This window comes from Pseudonaja textilis, chromosome 4 (genome assembly GCF_049901715.1).
Source record: "Pseudonaja textilis isolate UNSWEBS1 chromosome 4, rPseTex1.2, whole genome shotgun sequence".
Lineage (NCBI taxonomy): Eukaryota > Metazoa > Chordata > Lepidosauria > Squamata > Elapidae > Pseudonaja > Pseudonaja textilis.
Window position 1 is genome coordinate 38,543,953 of NC_141993.1, and position 15,155 is coordinate 38,559,107.

Consider the following 15,155-nt stretch of genomic DNA (forward strand, 5'->3'; position numbering starts at 1 on the left):
TTCCTCCTTTCTGGAAACTGCTCTTCCCTGTAGTCTATCACATCACCTCCCTTCATAGATAAAAGCCATCACACATAAGCCAGGAAGGACCCCAGATTCCAAAGCTGTTCCTTTATGGCAATGCTTGCCTATACAACAGTAACACTGGCATTGACAGAGAACACCTTCAGTACTGGAATTCTGTCCTAGTTGGATTCAGCTTCAATGTCTCCTCTCCCATCTAGACCTTTACAGCCTCCAAACACTGATAGGACATCAGAAAGATCTCCCTTATGTTAGCTAATATGAGCACCCCAAACTGTTGGATGATCTTACCTATAGATATTAAAGAACCGGGAAAGAGGACCAAGCTCTGTGGCTTCCCACATATCCATTGGGCTAACTGTTAACCTCTCATAGCCCGTCACAACTGCCTAAAACCACCAATGGAGAAAGAAGCAGAACCACTACAAACAGGGTTTTCATTCCCAAACCCGTATGTGGTTCAGTAAATTATCATTGTTGATGGTATCAAAAGTCATTAGAGATTCAAAAGTATGAAGAGTGTTGTACAACTCTGATCCAGGTTCCCAGGCAATACAAGGGACTAACGGTTCCATTCTCCCATCTGGGTCTGAAACCCTCCTGAAAAAGGTCCAAATAACGTTCTGGAGGAGTTTGTCTGCCGCAATTGTCTTAACAATCTTCCCTAAAATGGTTGGAGGCTAAATGATAGTTATCCAAAACTCTTAGATTCTGCAATGGATTCTTCAAAAATGGATGAAGGTCAGGGAGCGCAAGGGGACCAAAATTGGCGGGGTGATAGGAGGACCAAATTACAGGCAAAGTTGACTAGCAGAAGCAGAAGAGTACAAGAAATCCTAAACCGAGACAGAGATGTGGGGAGATAGGTAGTTGTGACGTAGTTAAAGAGGAGACAACCCTTTATCTTACTGAACTCAGGGATGGGAAGAACCAAGCTAGAGGTGGCTTGGATCAGAGTGGATTCAGTTAAGGACAATTGGCATAACTGTTGTTAAGCAATGCAGTCACATGGCATCATGCTTTATGACTGCATTGTTTAGGGATGGAAATTTTGGTCACAATTACTCATAACTTGATGACTACCTATACTTTCCCTCCTGTTCTGCCTCAGGCGACCTTCCAAATGGATGCTTTGTTTATCCTCAGTTTTCATGACACACTGAAGCAAACTAGCTCAATCAAGAGCTCTGTTATCAGCTGCAGAGGTCTTTCCCAAAGGGCCTCTGATGACAAAATGGAGGCCAGGGGCGATGCACGCATCAATCCGGAGCCCATTTCTTGGCTGCAGAGGCCTTTCTAGAAGGCCTCTGATAGTAAAACGGAGGCAGGGGGTGATGCACAAGTGACCGCAGAAGTGGGCTGGACTCCTGCTGGGCAGGGCTATCAGTGCCGCCACCATGAGAAGAGTCAGTGGACCTGATGCCTTTTGGGGGGGGCAAAAAATATGTCTTATTTTGGGGGAAACATGGTATATAGTATGGGTTCACCCAAATATGCTAGACTAAAGTCAGGTTGTGCTTCTGTGTGTTGTGTGAATAATTGTTATGTCAAAAAAAGCATGTAAAGCAAAGAAAGTCCTGCTGACTTCATGGACAAATTAATGAAATTTTCTTTGAAATATGAGAAGAAGGTTTGTCTTTTTTTTTCTTCAACCTAACTTAACATCCTAACTGTCCCCAGAGTTCTCCAATTCAAGTACTATCCAGGTCTGATCTTGCTTCCTTTCTGACCCCAGATGACATTAACCAGGTACTGCCATTTGTTGAGGCAAAAGGATTTATCTGGTGGTAAAATGATATTCTTAATTATAAGTATTCAGTTTGATAGCTAGGAATCTATCTTCTCTAATTAATATAATATTTAAAACTTCCAAGTAAATATGACTAACCATTTAGAAGTTATGCATATTTGGAAACATTATTACTTAGAAGTAATATTTGGATAATGAGCTGAATTGTCAAGACATGGAGCTGTTATTGGGAATATTCTACTATGCAGCATGAAACAAAAATATATAATTTCATGACACGGCCATTATTAATTTCCAACTTATAATACACATAAAAATCTTTAATTATATGTATTGGATGTATGTCACATATCTGCTCTAGGAATTCAAGATAATCCTGCTTCCATAAAACAAAGATAGGTATGAGATTATTTGGGTTGAAAAATAGTAGTTGACCTAAAGTAACCTAATTATCTAATGGGTGAGTTTGCACAAAACAATAAACCACAGGCTACTACATATTTTAGTCAACTGACTCATAGTTCAGTATATCTGGTAATTCCAGAAAATTGGACTAACAGAATAAACTGTTAAGTATCAGTTAACAATGACAGTTTTTCAAAATTTGGAATGTGCCCACTGACCTAAAAACATTTAGGATAATAGCCCATTTAACCAGATGCATGGAATAGTGCTTCGAGCATTTCTAAAAGAAGGGGCAGAGCGTCAAGAGAGAACTCAGCCTAGTATACTTGTGTTCACAAACGTTCCAAGTCCAGCCTCCCCACCCTGCAAATTATTGACTCTTATGTAGTGCCAATTTAGTGCTGACCATCAGTTGACTAGATTCTTATGTACAAGCTTGAGCAATAAATCTTAACATAATCCTGATTCTTTATGCCTGACAGTACTGAGGCAGAATAGCAAAAATATGGGGTCACACTCTGCTAACAACTGGATCTTTTAATCAATAAACCAGGCTACTCACACTTGTTGTAGTGTTGCAATTGTAGAGTTTATGGGTTCAAAGAAACCATCTTTTGGGAGACTATGGGTAAAGCCCTTCTCATTTGTAATCTGTGAAGAAATCCTGATTTTGCTTGAAACCTTCAAACCATCTATTTTTTAGTAGTGAAGCTCAGGCATTTCCTACTGTGTTGCGTACATTGGCTAATGGCTGCTATAATGAGTTTAGCTAATAAAAAAATATATGTACAAAAATTTCTCCATCCCGCCCCAAATAATATCATTGCTGCTTTGTTTTCCTTGGATAGACACAGACACTTCTATTGTTATTTTAAAACTGCTTGGAGGGCTAAGTGGGAACCATGGCAATCTAGAAAATCAAGTTGAGACCTAGGAGTGTGTGCTATATTTTGTAACATTACCATTCCATCTGTAGGGTATTTTTATGAAATGAAAAAATAAGTAAATTTGGAGAGAGCATGAGGCCAGACTATGCCCATGGTGCCAATTTGGGTACAGGGCCTATTCCTAAATATGTAACAACTCTTTTTATTTTGTTTTCACAACATTTTTATAACATCTGAAGATTACCTGCCCATACTGAGTGTAAACAAACTCACCACAGAGTGCTATGGTGAAAAAAACGAAGTCCTGTCTTTTGGTAAACCATCTAAACCTAGCTCTATTTTCAGAGGATGGAGAAGTTCTGATGGCTTATTTTTAAGACAAGTTCTAATTTCAGTAAAATAAAGTGGTAATGCCATCTGAGTTGCTTCAGGAAAAAAAAATCTGCAATCGTTAGTAACTTAGAAATCATTTTCTGGTTTTATAGGTTATGTTGTGTTTCAAGTGTAAACTGAAACTGAACAGTGGCCTATGCAATTATTCCTACTATTGGATGCAGAATGGGACAATTCACCAGGGACAATTCACCATGGCCAACTCACTATAGCCAATTTGTCATGGCCAACTCACCGCAGGACAATTCAACAATTCAATTATTTAAAATAATTTAAAAAATATTTTACTTTTTGTCATTTCCTTTCTTTAATGCTTCTATTCCACCATTTCTTTGATACTAGTGTAACTCTTGTTCCACAGTAAGTAGAGTAACTCTTGTCCTGCAGCAAGTTGGCCGTGATGAGCTGGCTGTGGCAAGTTGTCCTAGACCTAATGGATTGGCTACAGTTTATCAGTGGTCATTTAGGAAGAGGATTTCCTTATGGCCTAATTCCACATACATTTTCAATAATTCTGGCATAAAAATGGAGTCTGCCAGTTAGGGGAATCACATGGAAAGCAGTTTTAATTTATTACAAAGATCACATGACAGCAATTTTCAGTGGCATTTAACATAAGTGGAAGCTGCTGCAATATATGAATCAACTCTAGTTGTGTCCTCTTGCTAATCGGTGCCTTCTTTTCTTGTAGTTACATCTGTTTAAACTATTATGAAATCTCATGAGAAATACGACTCCAATGCTTACAGTTTGGAATCAAGCATATCAAGAACTTACTTTAATTCTTGGAAAGATTAACAATCTCAGTTCAACCACAGCTGTGCTTGAAGTCCATTTAATTGACCAAGACAGCATCCATGCTAGACCTTGAGTTGTACCAAAGTGCCATCTAGTGGCATTCCTACATCAAATGATGAAGCAAGTTGGTGGCTAATCTTTGTGACAAACATGTCACTAATTGAATTAAAACAACAGCAATGTGATCTGCACAATCATTTGACCAAAAACAAAATGAGGTGGCAATTTATGCCGTTCATATTTATTGAGCTGCAATTCTCATTAGACTTGGTTGAAATGAGCAATGCTATTGGATTATGAGACTGATGACCAAAAATACGTATTTACACACACATACCAAAAAGCATTAGGTAGTACTGTACTATCCTGGTGAAGGATCTATACAACCAATGCATCTCAGCAATAATTTCTTAGATTTTCACATTTATCTATTTGAATTTCTAGCATATATTGCCTCCCAAGAAGTACTTTATAGATTTGCATTTATGGGCTGCCTTTCCAGATTGTTATATCCCAAAGAAGTGTAAACAAAGCAAAACAATCTAAATCATGCAATCATTTTACTTCATTTGGCAAAATTTTTAATAAAACAGAAGAGGGGTGGGAGAAAGAGAGAAAAGGACTGGCTTTTGTCCTAGTCACAAGGCTGCATTTAGTTACAGTCTAGTGGAATGTGGCAGGAGACAGCAGACATGCAAATTGGACTATAAAAGACTTGAGAAGGTTTCAAGTTGCACATCTTTAAGGTTTGCTTAGAAATTTAAAGAGAAAAGTAGCCGGGTTCTCATTTTTGAATGATAAACTGGTTAGCATACAAGTCCTTGATAAGTTGGAAGTAGAAATAAACTTTTTTTATATGCCCGTGAAATGCATCAAATGGGCATTTATGTCTATAGGATGGCCCTTTTTATAAAATGGATGGGAAATACTAATTTAGGTTAATGGTGATTTGATTAAACCATATGATATTCAGAAAGGAACAAGAGAGGACTGTCTCCTGCCTTCTTTGTTGTTTATCTTAGTTCTTGAAATTTTCAATAGAAATATTAGGCGAGAAGATAATGGAGTTAAAAATAAAAAATGAGACATTTAAATTGACAGTTTTTGCAGACGGTTTGGTTTTGATCTTACAGGACCAACTAAAAGGGATTGAATTTCTAATGAGAAATCTGAAAGAGTGCATTAGCAGCTTTGAGATTAATATACAGACAATAAAGATGTTGATTAAAATATGTCTGGATCTGAATAACTCTGGATTCAGAATTGAGAACAAGATTAAATATTGGGATATGATTTCGACTAATACGAGCTGTATACTATATCAGAATAACTATGTTGAGGTATGTTGGAATGAAATTAAAAAAAGATATGCTGAGCTGAAAAAAATTAAAACTGTCAATGAAGGGAAGAACTTTGCTGGCCAAGATGAATGTCTTATCTAGAATCTTATGTTAATTTCAGGCATTACTTTTACTGATGAGTGGCATTCTATTTAAGAAATGTCAAAAGGAAGTCTTTGAATTTGTTTTGCTTGTCAAGAAACGAAGAATTAATATAAACTCCTGCAGGATGTTAAAGAAAGGGTTAAAGACTTTCGAAAAGCGAAACAGAAACAATATCATAAGGAAAACCAATGCCTGCAGGATTCTGATCTTTGTGGGCATAGATATGTTTCAGCATGTTTTCCAGGGCCTTCACTGCTTATCTACCAAGTGCTAATCTGTGGCATATTTCTGGTTCCTTGATTATTCTTAGCTGCTCCTAAAAGGCAGTTATGTGTCTTGTCATTTTGAAGGCTGGTTGCTGAACCTTTTGTATTAGTTTGGTTTTCTTGATATTTAATCTTAGATCTATTGTTTCCCACTGTGTTCCTTGACTCCTTTGTTACTAGAGCTTGCCGATAATGTATTATTCATTAAAGAATAGAGTTCTGTTTTTCTGTCTCATTCTCAGAGCACTACAGGGTTTCTTTTAATGTTCATTTTTAACTTGATTTTGCTGAAAGACTGTTGAGAATATTTTGTGTTTGTTCTTTTTTCTTCTACATTGCTGAATTATTCTGGAACCTACCTGACAGTTCATATTTTCTCATTTGAAAAAGACCACCCTCCCAAAAGCAGTTTTATTAGATTTTTAGTTGAATTCAATGGAAGCTTCAAATTATTAGTAGATAATCATATAATAAACGATAGGGTCATCACTTAGGAAATAAAACAGTGTGAGAATCCCGCATGCTCCATAAGAATTCACCAAAATTATTTTTTGTTTGGAAGAAAAAGAATCAAAAGCACCTCATTTTCCATTAAATTTAATGAGATGGTGAAAAAAAGTTAAATATCCAGCATAATAGAATTTTGGCTGGTGAACCAGCTTTAGCTGAAAAAAACCAATTCTTGGCCATCAATAGTATCAGTTCTTTCCAGAGTTACTCCTCCAGGAATAGGCAAAGATGCAAATTTAGTTCATTAAAAAATATACTCAAAGAGTCAGTATTTTGTCTCTGATGAGATTGGTTGATTTCTAACTTTATTGAATTTCAGTTTAACTACATGAAATTCCAATTTGTTGACTTCTCTCCATCCTAATACCTCTGGGTATCTCATTTAGAATTCCAAAGCAACTTTAGAATTTTTGGGTGAAAAGTAAAGGTTTTTTTTAAGCTACTTTATGCTATCAGATCTGGACTACAAAAATCCAGATGACCGTAATATATAGAGGCTTTGAGATGTCTCAAATTCTTTTCTATCATCTTAATGGTCATCCAGATTTTTCTAGCATATACTGGTACCTAATAGATTTAATAGGATACCATCCAACAAGATACACCAAAATATATTATAGTAGGATAAAGCTACCCTGCTAACAGAATTTTATATGGAAATATGGAAGTGTTCTGACCCAACCCTGATACCAGCAAGAAAATCTCAAACAAACTCAGTAACTCAAACCTTCATAGCTTTAATCTACAAATAAAAGATGGCTTGCAGCCAATAAGTCCAACCAGAAAAGCCTTGACAGAATTCTTCAGAGAAGCCAGAGTCTCTACACACAATGCTGGGTTCTTCAAACTTTTTTGCTTTCTGCAAAAGCAAAAACCTTTTGAAACCAGGCTTATATTCCCTGGAGGGAGGGGTCATTATGTTGCATCCTTACTCCTGAGTCGCCTGTGCAGCTCCCAGCTGTTCTCTTCTACAAATCATCCTGTGCTCATGCGCATTTGGCACAGGCTCCTTGGGAACCTCCTCGTCACTGCTGCCAGCCCCCACAATCCCTGAAGACAGCAGCCCACTCCCTGATGGTCCCGGCCCCTCATCAGAGTCATCCTCAGCAATCTGCACCTGCTGCCGGCTAACCACAACAGGAAGGGAAATATCTGTATTTCTTTTTAATGCAGCATTGCAAATATGGAGTTCATGTATCATATTGAATCTTAGTTTAACTACACCTATGGTTGTTACAATTGAATTTTCAGAAGACATTAAACATGGTTTACAAAACCAAAATGGCTGGGTTGGGATAGTACTGCATATAGAAAACAAACTATATACATGGGCTTGGCATGACGTATGATGCAGGCCAGTACTGACTTCTCCAGCGTATTCTTGTTACTAGGCTGATAGTTTGACCAGCTTTGGAAATAATGGAGTAAATAATTCCAACAAAAGTACTGTTTCAAGTGTTGTGGTTATTTATTTTGATGCATTTAAGTTATTCAGAAAAAAAACAGGAATAAAGATACATTCTTGACATTTTAAAGTTTTGTTTTATGGTTGCATCTTTATAATTTTTTATACAGGATGTAAGGAGCCATATTGTTCATTAAGTAGGCATTTGGAAAACACACACACACATATCAGGGTTTTTTCTTGATGAGACTTCAGTATTCTTATTTCAGTATTCATTAGTCAACATTGGTGTTTTTAACTCATACGCTGTCTGAATCAATATCCCCTTCTCACTTTATGGCTTACCATAGCATTCTCCATGCTAGTAGGAAATTCTGAGATGTCAAGGTAGAGAAGATTTGTGTAACCCAACATATGAATCCAGCCTTCCAATATTATCCTTGCAGTGCCTTCAAGATGTTTTGGGCTGAAATGTTCAGCACCTCAAACCACTACACAGATTAGGTCTGATGTTTGAAATCTACAGAAGGTGATAGAATGCAAAAAGCTACACACCATATAACACACTCTCTGTAGCACAGTGGCTAAGGAATGATGACCCAGCCATGGAGGCACACCAGGAGACCCAGGGCCAAGCATTATATCTCACATAACACTACCTCATAGTGTTGCTGTTGCTGACTTCAAGAGCTACGTATATTGTCTTCTGGAAGAAAGTTGGAACCATTAAAACACATAAAAAGTGGGACCAGCTAATTGGATTTGGAAAGAAACCCTAAATGGAAGAACCATTTCCATTTTTAAACTCAGAAGCAAGCTGTTTTTCATGACTGACAATATGACTTGTTTATAAATAATCAGCATTATTTGCACCTCTCTCAATCATTATACCTGTAAAATATCATATCTGATGGTTGTTTTGCTTGTCCTGCAGCTGTTGAGTAGTGAACAGTATGTCGCGAGACTGATAGCATTCTTAAAAAGGAGGCTTAAAACAGCTGGATTCTAAGCATAGCTATAGAATGACTCCTGAATTACATGCTTTAAGCAGCTTTAAAAGAACTGATGCACGGCTAAATGTGTTGGATACTTCTTACATGTCTATTAGGGACTATGTCAGGAATTACAAGAACTGAAGCAGAGAAGGTACAGTAGGCTTTCCTTTGAAAAATGTTATCGTATTATATGAACATTCATACCTTTGTTGCCTGAAGGAATTAACAGATATATGGAAAAAAAACTAAGGAGGCAAAGTGCAGGGAATAATAATAAATGGATTAAGCGGGATGAGGAATCTGTGGCCTTAGAGTTGTTGGTGAGGTACAAGTTCAATAGTGTATATTTTATTATTTGCCATTGTAAGGGTATGTGAGAATGACCTTGGGAGACAAGTGAGGGAGAAAAGATGCAACTTAGGAAATGATCAGATAAGAGGCAGGAAAGACCACAGTGCATTATAGACAGAGAAAGAAACTCTCTAATTGATCAGGTGGGAAAAAAAGCAGGAGTCTTGTACTTTTAGACTTGCAAGATTATGTTAATGTAGATTTACAATAAAGTAGAATTAGCTCATCTGGTCATGTTTCATGTTTGGACTATACCTAAGAAGGCTGCCAGCCATGTAGCCTGAGGTTACTGGCAGATGTTGCTCAGCAAATGGGAACGATTTGAGGTTCCGGTCAACTAATAAATGTTATAACAATTACTTATGCACCGTGATACAGTTATACCCCAAGCACAAACAAATTATTTCTGTTATGACGTACATTCAATCTGTTTGAACAAGAGTAAAACCTTTAAACTTTGGCTTTAGTTTATCAACCTTTATTTACTCTATGCAAGGGCAGTTAAAACTCCCTATCTGCACGTTTAATTAGAAAGAGATTTTAAAAAAACAATACTAAGTGATCGTCAGATGAATTTCACTGGAGCAGGGCTTGAGGAAAAACGGAACATTCAAATTCTGAAGGCATAAAGAGAGACCGGGTGGGAGGGGATCTCCAGTAAACCTTTGCTGCAGGATCGTTCAAGAAAGAAGGGGTGTTATATATTTTTTATTTTGGAGGTCAACTTAAAAAATGATTTTTGGTCACCACAAGCTATCACAGTGGTGATAGTGGTCATTTTTCAGAAGACTACCAAGGAAGCGTTAGTACATTTTTCAGTATAAATGCTGAAATTTGGACTCCCCTGTAATGAGAAACGAGGACGGATAAAATGAAGGTTTACGTTATGAGCTGTTGCAGCCGATGACTCATCGGCTGAGTGGGCTCTTGCAGGTCTGCAGCTGTGAGTACTGCAGCAACAGACTGTCTCCTGTCTCTACAAGAGAAGGGGGGGTGTGAGGAAAAAAAAAACACCCCAATTTTCAAACTGCGTTTTTTCAGACGACAAATACAATTTTAAAATATTATCCACAGGAGGCATTCTTACATACCACCCTATCCTTTATGGGAGTCAATGGCCCCATTGTTGATATGCAGCTTGGGCTCCCGAGAAGGCTTCTGCAGTAAAGGATGCTTGTTGGATTCGAGCAATTCAGTAGCTATTAAAACGACCTTTAGGATCCCAACTTCCATGAGCTTGTGGTGGTTGGAAAAATGTAAAAAAGAAAAAAGATACAAAAGCCCTTTTAACTGACCGACTGGACAACATTTATATAGACGCAAGCAACTATTTTCCAAAATGAACCCTAATAAATGCCATTTGAAGCCAAATGATTGCCTCTCGAGATTTATTACTGCTAGTAATGTACCCAAAATTGCAAACAAATGACATCAGTGAAATGTAATTATGTCTGGCAGTTGTGGTTCACACAAAATTGATCCAAATTATATTCAGGAAAGTTTTTTAGGGAAAAGTGTTTTTCCTTCTCTCTCCCTTTTTCGGTAACATACAGTTCACAATTGTATCTCATTATACTTTTTAGTACCCTCCTCCCTTAGAATAACTTAACAGTCTGCCTGTCTTCAATTATTTGTGAAGGCTATGTTGAGGTTACAGTTCTACAAACTGACATATTGTCTCAGAATTCCATGATGTGTCGTAACAGTGGCTGGGAGTGTACAAGCCTCCTGCACAACATCTGGCAAACAGCCAGTAAACCACTGTATTTATTGAAAGAGTGTGCTGCCACCTAGCCACATTAAGAGGGCAACACATCTTGTTTTAAAAAGCTTGATAGGCTTTCAAATTAACATTTTATGTTTGTGGATCTTTCCCAAGACTAGGTTGCTTCCTTGTGCTTATGTTCATGTGTGCATATATGTATTTGTGCTCCTGGAAGGTATGAATGAAGTACTTTGGGAATATACACCTAGAGTCACCAAATATGTGAATGTCATCCCAGTCGTCCAATGAAAACAAGCTGGCAACTAAATCAAGCAATTGTGATATAATTGTGTTGGAAACTGACAATCACTTTAATAATGACAAAGATATCATTTCATACTGCACAGGAGAAGGGCATAATAAAACTGTATTTTATCAAGAAAACCACATGGATCAAGAAAACTACATTGAAGCTTGATTCAAAGAAACAGCTATGGTAGCACATTAAAAGGAAATGGAATTAAAATGAAAGATTGGGCTAGAAAATAAGATCAGCATGCTAAGATCAGATACAAGCAGGCTAGAACAGAACAAAGAAAACAGCAAGAAAACAGAATAAAGAAAACAGCAAAAAAGACCAGAAGATCAAAGAATACCCAATCGAGAAATATCACATGGAAAAAAGGAAGATTAAGGAAACATTGGAAATAATAAAGCAACAAATAAAATCTATAGCCAAGGTCAGCAAATAGGAAGATCAAATTGCATTCCACAGGCAGAATCTCCAATTTCAATTGAATCAGAAAGGTTTCTATCAGTCCATTAATGGAGAGGCTGCAATGAACCATCCATCAGCTAACAGTGAAGAAACAGTGCAGTTCAGGGCACAGATATGAGCCAACCCAAATAAATACTTCAAGAATGCAGCTTGGCTAAAGAAGGTGAAGGAAAAAGAAGAAGCTGATAGCAACAGAAATGGTCGGTAAAAAAGGGCAAGGAAGGTTGCAGTAGAAGGTGAAGATAAACTGCATGGTTTTTGATTGAAACATCTGACTGGTCTCTACTCACTCACTGCCAAGTAGTTTAACAACATACTATCATTAGATATACAGTTAGAATAGTGCACTGAACTCAAATTGATCTAGAAGCCCTGTACAGGAAGATCAGAATAATAATAATGATGAATTATACATACTGTACATCCACACAATGACACTGACAGACTCTATTTACCAAGGAGCATAAGTGGTCATAGAAATTTGCAAGTACACCAGATAGTTAAGGAAGAAAAAAGGGTATTGGAAAAATATTTGAAGGGCGGTGAAGAAGATGCATTGAAACTAGTATACCATGATGGCGAATTGAATACCAAAGACACCAAGAAAAGAGCAGATGAGGAATACAACAGAGATTGGGCAAAGCAAACATTGCATGACCAGTGCACAAAAAAAAATCTAGCAGGCAAAGCAGATGACAACAGAATCTGGCAATGGCTAACAGCAGGAAAATTGAAGAAAGACAGAGGGGCTAAGCTTTATGGAAATTCAGGAAAAAATCTTGTCACTGATTTAACAACAAATGATTTAAGAATTTTTAGCACATATATAGCAATTAAATTTGGCCTAGAATGACTACTACTACAGAAGCATTGTATTTATTGCTACAGGCACAGTATCAAAAATCAAAGTGAAATCATGAATAATAATGGAATTGAAATGGTAAATGGTTAAACAATCAGGACTCATCAAAGATCACGGCATTTTACATTTAAATATCATAAAGCATGGACAAGTTAAAAGTGTAATTAGTAAAGAATAGACAGAAACAATGAGAAAACTGAATGGTAGAAACACAATCAAAGCCTTCAATACCTGGCCATACCTGTGTTATGCTGCTGGAATTATTAACTGCACACAAGCTGAACTAGACTGTTTGGATTGAAAAAGACAAGAAAACTTATGACTATTTGCTATGCATTACATCCCCAGAATGATATTGATAGATTATACATGTTCTGCAGAAATGGAGGCAGAGGTTTACTTCAAGTAAAAAAATTGTTAAAGAAGAAAATCATGCATTGGCTGATTATGTAAAAAACAGCCAAGACCAATCATTGAGGCAAGTTGAAAATTGGAATTTACTGAATGCACAGGAAACAAAACATGAATATTGAAATAAAACAAGAATAGAATATTGGCAAGGGAAAGCATTACATGGTCAATTTCTACAAAAGATTGAGTGGAAAGTGAATGAAGGTAAAACCTGGCAAAGATTTACAACTTGAAACATTAAAAAAGAAACTAAAGGCTTGAATTTGACTGCTGAAGAAGAAGCTATTTGAATCAATGTAATCAAGGTCAGAATTGAAAAACCATGAGATTATGCAAAGAAGCAGAAGAAACAGTAAATATTTTATTCAGCTTGTGCAAGAAGATCACACAAACTTATTATAAACAGCCTCATAACTCAGATATGCCAAAATTATTCACTGGAACATCTGTAAAATTATCAAAAGCCAATTATAGAAAATTGGTTGGAAACATATAGTTGAAAAAGTAGTAAAAATAAGCATGTGCGATTTCCAAACAGAAAACTGATAAAGTCTTGGCACATTACAACCAGATTTAGCTGTGGTTGTGTAAATAAGTGTAAATAATTGATGTGGCAATATCAGGGGATAATAGAATAGCAGAACTGGAAGAAATCAAGTATCAAATCTGAAAATCAAAGTTAAAAGATTATGGCATAAACTGGTTATAGTGGTTGCAGGGGTTATAGCAAATTGGGTACCATAACGAAACATCATGGACAGCACTGAGAAAATCTATGCATTGTCAAAATTTCCACCTATCAATTACAAAGATCATACTGCTTGGATCTGCACATATATTATGTTGATACATTACAATATGTTAGGTTCTTGGAAAGAACTCACATGCAAATGCCACCACCAGCTAAAGAACTGACACCTCTGATTTCACATTATTGTGTATATAATAATAGTAATACTGGTAATATAAATTTTGCCCACAGATCTTTAATATGAGAGTTATTCAACTTTTTGCCCCAACTATTGATGCAGAAAAAGAGAATATTGACTACTTGTATGGTTAAGTTCAGGCTGAAATCAACAGAACATACAAGCAAGAAGATTGGAATACCAGTGTTGGAAATAATGAAAAAAATACTGTTGAACTATATGGATTAGGAATAAAAAATAAACAGAGGACTAATTTACCTGTTTCTCTCAATCCAATTATTTTATTTACATTGCTAATATATTTTTCAGACAACCAAGATGACATATAAATAGATAACACCAGATAGAACACACACACAAAAATTGAATTAACTATATTAGTAGTACACGGTTGTGAAAAGCTCAGTTATAATAATGAAGTTATAGCCAAAGGTTTATTGTGCAAAAGATGACGAATTACTCATGGGTAAGTTCCAAATCAAGCTAAAAGAAAATAACAAAACTAACTAGTTTCCATAATATTATCTTAAGCATATACCTACCAGTTTCAAGTAGAATATCAGGAATCACTATTAAGTCCTCAACCTCATTGATGAGAACCAGAAGCTGTGGAACCAAATTAAAGCAACTATTAAGGATTAATGTGAAAAGAGACTGCTAAAGATCAAGAAACTGAAAAAAGCAAAAGCCAGAATAGATGGTGATAATTGGTAAAAAATAAAGAAAAGCCAAAGTCAAGAAGCACAGACAAAAATATCAGGACAAAACTAAAATACTTTCAGAGAACTGTTAAAAGGTACAAAGAACTGAATCATGACATCTGTAAAGAGGTGAAAATGATAACATACTGAAAAATAAGACAGGTTTTCCAAAATATTTTAAAATTCAGAAGGAATTTTCAGTCATAAAATGATATCCTAAACTGAAGAATGCCAATGGACAAATAGTAATTGATTCAAAGATCAAACAGATATAAGGAACATAGTGAAATTATGTACAATGGATATAGCAACATCTCCTAAGACAGTGGTATCAAACTCACATTTGTCATGGTGGTGTCATGTGACGTATTGGGACTTTCCTCCCCCCTTCATTAAACCGGGTGTGGACGTGGCCAGGAGTTTGACAGCCCTTTTCTAAGATATCTTATTTCTGCAGTAGAAGAAAATATATGTACCTCAGGGATGAACTGTGGAATCCTTGCTGCTGTATGAGCCTAGCTGGTTGTTTTCAGACTCTTC

The 15,155-nt window shown here is 36.5% G+C and overlaps 1 long non-coding RNA gene across 1 annotated transcript; it reads right to left on the reverse strand.

The window, feature by feature from the left end:
• Nucleotides 1–10,104: 10,104 nt before the first annotated feature.
• Nucleotides 10,105–15,155, reverse strand: LOC148125798 (uncharacterized). Its single transcript, XR_015743476.1, has 4 exons — nt 15,092–15,155; nt 14,457–14,520; nt 12,816–12,862; nt 10,105–10,465 (listed from the first exon to the last, which is right to left on the reverse strand). It is a non-coding gene; the product is annotated as an uncharacterized LOC148125798 (long non-coding RNA).